Below are 345 nucleotides of genomic sequence, written 5' to 3'. Positions count from 1 at the left end.
AAAGATCCAGAACAAAACATGGTTCCCCAAGAGGGAAAAGCCTATTACTGAGTGTGCCTACAATGGAGAAAAGTCATAACTGTCTGCAGAGAAGCCTAGAAGAAAAAAAAAAAAACAACGTGTAGAGAAGTTGTATCATCCAGACTTCTCTGTACATGTTACAACAGAGCATCTATCTACTATACTTCCATGTATCTCAGCCCTATTTAGTATAGAAGATATGCTGCTTCACTTTTCCCGGAGCACTACCAAATGACAAGACACTAACCATGATTACAAGGACACCAATTTCCAAGATATTTGGCATTCGTTTCCCTTGACTGAACTTGTAAATACTCAGGATTC

Source organism: Athene noctua, chromosome 5 (genome assembly GCF_965140245.1).
Source record: "Athene noctua chromosome 5, bAthNoc1.hap1.1, whole genome shotgun sequence".
NCBI lineage: Eukaryota > Metazoa > Chordata > Aves > Strigiformes > Strigidae > Athene > Athene noctua.
Note: the sequence above shows the minus strand (reverse complement) of the source record.